The sequence below is a fragment of the Neomonachus schauinslandi genome, chromosome X (genome assembly GCF_002201575.2).
Source record: "Neomonachus schauinslandi chromosome X, ASM220157v2, whole genome shotgun sequence".
In the NCBI taxonomy this organism is placed as follows: Eukaryota; Metazoa; Chordata; class Mammalia; order Carnivora; family Phocidae; genus Neomonachus; species Neomonachus schauinslandi.
Genome location: NC_058419.1, coordinates 120,508,406 through 120,516,396, shown reverse-complemented (window position 1 = coordinate 120,516,396; position 7,991 = coordinate 120,508,406).

Below are 7,991 nucleotides of genomic sequence, written 5' to 3'. Positions count from 1 at the left end.
CTCTTGGGTTCTTTTTACTCATCAAGAGAACAAAGGTCTCAGGCAAGATAAATTTTAAGGTTCTCTCCAGTTCTGAGATTCAAGGATCCCAAAAACTCTTTACTGCATAGACTACATCTCTGTCTGCATGGGACCAATGAGGTCAGATAGCATCCAAATTCAACTCAACTCACTAAACACTGTGCCGATGTTGAGTGCCTCTCTCTTGGAACAGAGAGATGGAACTGCAATTTTCTCAAGTGTCTTCCAACACCAGAATTCGAATTCTGACACCTTCCATTCATCACTGTGGCCCAGTGTAAGAGGGTGACTCACTGACTGCTCCTTGGGTATCTGGCCTTATGTTCAGCCAACCATGTAGTCTGACCTTCTTTGCCTTTTCTGGAGATAGTCTTGTTTGATGAGATGCAGAAGCTCTGCAAAGACTCTGGTACAAGGACATAGCAACAAATGATCGGTTTTCCTACCTTGTTTTTCCACATCAGCATCAAAGTCAGTAAGAAACAGGCATGGCACTCAACGATTCTTGGCTTGGGTACCATGGTCCCTAGGAAATGCACTCCCAGGGCCAGCCAGGCCTTGGTTTCATTTCTTCCCCCATAAGCAAGGGGGAGGGTTATTTTTGGCTTCAGAATCCTGTTTGGCTGGTTGAGAACTCCACTTTGATCATTTTTATTCATTCTGCAATATTATTTGTTATAAGTGATGCTCTTTGCATCTCATTCTGGGGCTCCACTCACACTGATCAAAGATAATGACATTCTTAGTGAGCAAAAGACACCATTTCCCAGCTCAGTATTTTTCTAGGACAATTTGTTAAAGCAGATTTTAGGGGAGCCTAGGACGTGGGGGAAGCACTCCAACTCATGTTGCTGTGGCAACTTCTACAAAAGCGAACGGTACACTTGCTCTGCTTCTGAGTGCAGTTTTACTTCTTAAAATATCATCGATTTTCCTGGTGCAGAGATGTAATTAGCCAGGGCTGTAGAGGGGGAGAGGGTTTTTTTGTTTTGTTTTTGTTTTGTTTTGCTCTCTCTTGTAGGTGCTGGAAGGTCAGACTGAGACAAAGCCTTTTCACAGAAAAAGTGGAGTTTCGACAGCCATTCCAGGTGTTCCTAAATGGAGCAATGTGTGGTACGTAGGAAGGCATCCTACCCCAGAGATCAGCACTGTTAGCCCTTTGCTAGGACTAATGAAGACAATCATTTGGGGACTACTGGGGGTCAAAATCATGACACAGGTCTCAGCACACAAGCCAAGAAAGTTACCTGGCAACCTTGCTCTGTAACACTTTGCATGGTTCATTTCTTTCATGGAACCCTCTTAAATTGGCTGCACAAGTTACAAAGCTTTGCAGCCTCAGTTTCGGACAACTGTCAGATGTAAACAGGTACAGAGTAAACGTTCTCTGCAGGGCAGTGGGAGATGCCCTCCAGGTGGCAGAAGACGGGTGCTGCCAGCAAAGGACATGGGAATTGCCATGCCAGCCCTCAGGAGCTTCATCATAAATGGAAGGAAAGTGTAAATAAATGACATAAGATGCACCATGAAAATATACATCCAACTCTTCCCCATCCACTATATCCATCACATCACTGCCAAGATCTTCAAAAATGGGGTTCCCAGTCCTCAAGAATCAGCAATGGACTCCCGCTGCCTTAGAATCAAACTGCATACTGCATGGAATTCTCAGCCTTCTTCCATGTGACCCAACCGTTCACCACCATTTTTCTTGTGCAATCCTCCCCCAACACACACACACAACCCTTGGTCTCCAAGGCCGTTTGACCATTACTGGTCCTCCAATTCTTGCCATAGTTTGCACCTCCGCCTGCCACCGTGTTATTTCTACGTTGGCTTTCTATGTTACCTTTAGACCTTCCAAATTGGCAAATCCTTCTCAGCCTTCACAGATAGGCTCAGACCCCACTTCTCCCAAGAAGCCAACCTTGATCCTCCCTTCCTCTGCACTCTACTTTTACCTCTGTTTTAGTATTTGTCATCTATTATTTGCATGTTTTCCCTTTTGCCTTCTGGATATTATGAATCCCCTAAGGGTGGAGACTGAGCCTCTTCTACTCCACACTCTCCCAAAGCTTAACTGAGTGGTCTGCACAAAGTAACCCTCTAGAAGTACCCACTGGGTGCACACACCTACACACACAACTCACAGATGTGGGCACGTGTTTGTGTGTATGATGAGTGCCTAACCCTAAGACCCAGTTAAGCTTTGGTCATTGTGGGAGAGATTGGACTGGGTTTGGGGTCAGGTGAACTTATCTAAGAAGATTAGATGAAGGAGGGATCTTGAGCAGTGTTTTATAGGAAAGAATCTCTTCTGGCAAAAAAAAAAAAAAAAAGTTAAAGCACATTCCAAACACAGAGGAGCTAGCATGTGGAAAGGCTGAAGGGCAAGAATGGAGGAGTCATGTGAAAGCTGGTTTGCCTGGAATGCCAATTATAACCTAAGATGTTAAACGCATTTGAGGAGAATGAAAGATGATTTTTAAAACATCCTATTCTATTTACCTTCCTTTTCTCCACGAAGGTTGCAGAACAGAAGCAATCAGGGCTTTTGGAGCTGAGTGGCCTGTTTATAAAGCCCACTTCAATTGTTCACAGGTGTGACACAAATTGCTTAATTTCCGCAAGCCTCAGTTTTTCTAACGTGCAAAATGGGACCAATACCTTATAGTGCGGATTAAATGATGCAGAGGATTGCCCCAAATGTACACACAGGCAGACAACAAACACTCATCCACATGTTCCTCTACTTTGTCATAACTTAACAAACACAGAGAAGAATTTAACTCTAGGGGCGCCTGGGTGGCCCAGTTGGTTAAGCATCCAACTCTGGACTGCAACTCAGATTCTGGTCTCGGGTTGTGAGATCGAGCCCCACGCTGGGCTCCACATTGGGCTGGAGCCTGCTTAAGATTCTCTCTCTCCCTCTCCTTCTCCCCCTCCCCTGCCTCCCCTCTCTCCTTCTCTAAAAAGAAAAAAGAATTTAACTCCAACTCAAAGCAAATCTCAACAATATCTGTACTTATTAAAGAAAACTCCTTTACTATCTCAAATGCCACTTTTCTTTTATGAACTCTGTTTCCCAAAGCGGTGGCTATGAGGGGCACCTGGGTGGCTCAGTCGGTTGAGCGTACAACTCTTGATTTTGGCTCAGGTCATGATCTCAGGGTCCTGGGATCAAGTGCCACATCAGGCCCTGCGCTCAGCGCAGAGTCCATTTAAGATTCTCTCCCTCTGCCTCTCGCCCCCCCCCCCCACTCGCACACTCTCCCTCTAAAATAAGTAAATAAATCTTTGGGGGCGCCTGGGTGGCTCAGTCAGTTAAACATCTGCCTTCGCTCAGGTCATGATCCCGGTGTCCTGGCATCGAGTCCCGTGTCAGGCTCCCTGCTCAGCTGTGAGCCTGCTTCCCTTCTCCCTCCCCGTCTGCACAGTTCCTGCTCTCTCTCTTGCTCTCTCTCAAATAAATAAATAATATCTTTAATAAATAAATAAATAAATCCTTGTTGTTGTTTTTTTTAAGTGGTGGCTATGAGCTTCAAGGACTGTGGACCCAGATTGTAATTTATAGGTGTTAACTCGGGCTAACCTCAGGACCAAAAAAGGCATTTAAAATTAATGGTCACACTGGGCATAGTGACTCAAATCCAAAGAACAGAGTCTGGGAGGGGAAGACACTATAACTTCACAGTGCAGAAGGCTGACAAGTACTGTCCTTAACAAGTGAACAAGGGCAACATCACTAATGATGATGCAGTGAGGACATCACGGACCTCTGATATGGTGGGATGGGAAGGGCACTTCTCCTCTGTGCTATAAAGATAAGAGGCGTAAATAAAAGCAAAACAGCAGGCTTCAAGGGCTTAGTGTGTGAACAAATGAATCGGATCATTTGGACAGTAGTGTAGTCAACAATTACTGTCTGACTGGAGACAGTGCAGAGAAGTAGTACAAACAAGATTGTAAGGGGGTACTTACAGAAAACATGTGCAGAACAAGGAGGGTTGTCCTGTGCACTGTAGGACGTTGAGCAGCATCCCCAACCTCTACCCACTAGATACCAATGGCACCCCCCCCCCAGTATGACAACCAAAAATGTCTCCAGACATTGCCAAATGTCCCCTGCGGCTAGGAGGAGGGGGCACATCTGTCTCTGTCCCTCACACCTTTTACCTGGTTAAGTACCCCTCATATAAGAAAACTGACCTTCCCTATCATCAAGGTCAACGTCATGAAAAAACAGACAACTAAAAATAAAGGACGGGAGGTGGGGGGGACTAGTGTAGATGACACACAATAACCAAAGGCATTCTGGACACATGACGAACAATCACTTCCTCAATGTAAACACAGATTTCACTCACAGATGTTCTACTATGTTAACAGCTCATCAGAGCAGTTTCTACATTTTCAGGGACATACCAATCCCCTCAGGGTATCCCAAAGATGCAGCTTCCGAATCTGCAGGTCTGGGTGGGGTCTGAGTGTCTACACTGCTAATGAGATCCAGGGGCCGCCCCCTCAGGCCGCACCTGGCCCACACCTAGAGCATGACTCACTGGAGGAAGCAAAGGCTACCGACAGAGGAACAGAAAATCCGAATTCTCTTCTTGATAAAGTGGTGCTTATAAACTGGCTTTTTTGTTTGTTTAACATACATATGTTAAATGGCTGCTGATCCATTTGCAGTGGATGTATTATTTAAAAAATATATATATTTGCAGGGCACCTGGGTGGCTCAGTCGTTGGGCATCTGCCTTTGGCTCAGGTCAGGATCCCAGGCCCTGGGACTGAGTCCTGCATCGGGGCCCCGTGTCTGGCTCCCTGATCAGAGGGGAGTATGCTTCTCCCTCCACCCCTCCCCCTGCTTCTGCTCTCTGGCTCTCTGTCAAATAAATAAAATCTTTTTAAATAAATAAATAAATTTAAAAATATTTGAGACTAGAAGTGCCTAACTGCTCATCCACCATGACTGGCATTTCTTTCCTTCTGTCTTTTTGAGGGGATGAGAATAGCATGTTTATTATCTAGAGCAAGTAAGCACCTATCTTTACATTCAGGATAATCAACTGCATCAGTATTTAAACCTAAAATATTTGAAAAGTGTGATAAAAGTATCAAAATAGTTTCCACAAGACACCAAATTTTTCAAAGATCTTCCTTTAAAATATGTCTTATTTATTAAAGAAAATCTGGGGGAAACGCAAAACAAAAATGAAGCCACAGTTCCATCATTTAAACCTAATTGCTACTGACCTTTTTAAATATTTTATTCCAGACCTTTTCCACATGCAGAGGTTTGCTGTGTTTCTTGTCATATAAAGTGTGGTATCCTTTCTCCCTGACTTACTAGCAGGAGTGATGCTCTATTGTATCAGAAACTTCACAAACATATTAATAACTCGAAATATTCCATAATCACATTTAATATGCCACCCTCCAAAGCGAGAGAGCAAGGACATGGAGCTCTCTTGGAAAACTGCCCACAGACAACTTGATCCGTCCCTCACTCCTCTTTGGTGGGTTGATCACAGCTGAATGAAATGCTGAAATGACTGGAATGCGTTTCCCTCCTTCTCACCCTGAAGGATCTGGAATTGGAGCACCCGGGGTAGTTCTAGCTGTAAACTTGCTGACAGGCCTGAAATGTTCACAATGCGTGTCCACTCTGGACAGGAGTGAGGTGCACCCTCTCCAGAAGGGAATGGGCCACTCAATATGCCCTCATTTGTACTTGGGCTCTGTTTGGTTGGCCGGTTCACTGGCTGCCCCTTCTGACTCTCAAAGTCGTGAGGGATCTCTGTACCCAGCCAGCTGAAGTATGTACAGTGCCCAAAATTTAAGTGAGCAGTTTCCTCACCATGTAACCACCAACTGATACAGCATCTTTGGGTTTTTTCCTCAATTTCCTCCTCACTCGATGCCACCGGATAGTTTGCTCTGTGTGAATCCCCCCAGATGTTCGCCTTAACAGCAAGACTCTGAAACTAGGTTCTGAAAGACAATGTAGTTTCATTAACAAGCAGCATGTTTTTTAAAACAGCAGTGAAACAGAAAACTGAACCAGGCTCCGACATTCAGACCATGCGGCTGACTCTAGGCCAGGGCTAGTGGAGAAAAAAGGAAGAAAGGCACTTTCTGCACTCAACAGATTTTCAAGACCAAAACCCATACCCCGAAACAATCCACATATGTGGGCCTATGTGAAGAAGTACCTGGTTACAGGACAGAGACCCATGGATGCTATTTATTTCTTTACTTACTTTGAGGAAAACTACACAAAATATCAGGGCAGACTTCGAAAAAGGTAGATTCCAAGTTGGGGTGTTTAAAAAAAATAGGATTTGGGTAGCCCAAGGAGAAAACGGGGGAACATTCAGGAAATAGTAAATATTGGGACACTTCCTCACCTTTAATTTCTGTTCCTTCACTGAATTATCTGGAACTGGACCACACTGGGTGGTTCTACCTACCTGGTACAAAATGTACCTGTGAGTCAAATACAAATGAACAGATACCCACCAGCCTACAGCTTTTCTTTGCTGAATGAATTGCTTTTCTTCGTTCTTAAAACTGATGGAAATAAATTATCATCTTTCCACCTAAAGAGGGCAATCCCAGGTCTCCTGGACAAGGTGTCCAAAGTGCCAATAATCAAGCGTGTTTCTCGATGGCCCAGGAGAGGAGGGACCACCTGCCACAGGACCACCTGGGGAGCTTGTTATGCGTGTGGATTCCTGGATGCCATCCCAGGCCTGGTGAATGTGAATCTTGGACAGGGGCCAGAGAATATGCATGTTTAACAAGCTCCCTTGGGGATTCTTGTGCTGAAGGAAAGGACTACAGGTTTCAGGTCTGGAGATGAGATCAACAACTACGGGGCCAGGTGTCACAAAATGCACCTCCAAGTTCCAGAGCAAGCAGAAATTGCTGGTGGGCCTTTAGAGAAAGGCTTAGGTTAAAGGAGTATTTGGAAGATCTCTACTAGGGTCTGCAAACAGTGTATCTTCTGTTTGACAGCTGCAATCAACCCTTTTGGATTTGCTGGCTACGTCATAAGAAAAGACTGAGGGAAGGAGAAAGGGGCACCAGGAGGACAGAAAGGCACTCAAGCCAGCCATCTGCAGAGAATACAATAGGGAGTTTTTCCACTGTTATCTTTACAGCTTGGCCCTGAAGGGAAAGTCCTCTGCTGAATGCTCCACTCTCCTTGGGCTTGTGACAAAGGACATGCTGGTGGGATGGCCTGCTCATTAGCAGGCTGTTTTCCTGGGAGGCTAATGCCAAAGGAGTAGTTCAGAACATTGTCTTACAGCCATGCCAAAAGGCAGTCCACGAAGGTGCTGAGAAACCCAGCCTGGTGGCTTCTGTGTGGGAGGCAGGAGATGGTGATGCTGAAATGCGACCTCGAAAATGTCAGGCTTCTTTGCTTTCCTCCGAAAAGGAGCTTCTCACAGGAATTATATTAGGAACACATGTTGGGGGAGAACTTTCAGTTGTGGGGTCTACTTTTGCAGACCAATCTGTGGAAGGTGGGTGTATGATTCTTGTATGGAAAAATTCAAAAGGAGCCTCTGTTCATTTTTTCACAGGTCAAACTGTTTTAAAGGGTGGTGACTTCATATGGCCTTCTCCTCTGTAGCTGCCCGTCCTTCTCCACCTGCTATAAGGACACTCACACTGGGTGTAAGGCCCACCCTCATCCTTCATGATTTCATCTGGATCTTTACCTTAATACCTGAAGTACATTTGCAAAGAGCCTGTTTCCAAATAAAGTCACATTCTGAGGTTCCACGTGGACGTGAACTGGGGGGGGTGGGGGGGGGGAGAGATGACCACTCAACCACTACAGAAAGGATGTGTGTTTGTGAAATAATTCACTGCATAAAAGGAAAACTTCTTGAGTTTAGGTATGACTGGCTGCTTCTTGTTTAAACATTTAGAAGAATTCACCAGCACATTTACCT